A 355-nucleotide genomic window follows, 5' to 3' on the forward strand; every position below is an offset into this window, starting at 1 on the left:
GCCCCGAGCGGAGCACGCCTGCGGCGATGCCCGGTCCACGTCTCTGCCGCTGACTCGTTGCTGCCTTTCTTTCCCGTGGGAGTGAACGGGGGCTTTCCGCTTGGAGCTGTCAGCGGGGTGCTTCCTCGGAGTTGGGGTGGCTTGGCATCCTGGCGAGGGATCGCGGGAAAGTGGCAAGTCCCCACTCGCGCTCCCTGTTCCAACACGATTGGTCACGAGCCGGGGTTGGGCGTGGTCAGCCTTTCTCCTGCCCACCGAGTGGCCGGTTACCGTGGCACGAGCCACGTCGGCGCGTGTTCGGTCAGTCCGGCCTGCGCTCCGGCCGAGGCGCGTGCTCACGGCGCTGTGGCGGGCG

Source organism: Condylura cristata, unplaced genomic scaffold (assembly GCF_000260355.1).
Source record: "Condylura cristata isolate star-nosed mole 26May11 unplaced genomic scaffold, ConCri1.0 scaffold00022, whole genome shotgun sequence".
In the NCBI taxonomy this organism is placed as follows: domain Eukaryota; kingdom Metazoa; phylum Chordata; class Mammalia; order Eulipotyphla; family Talpidae; genus Condylura; species Condylura cristata.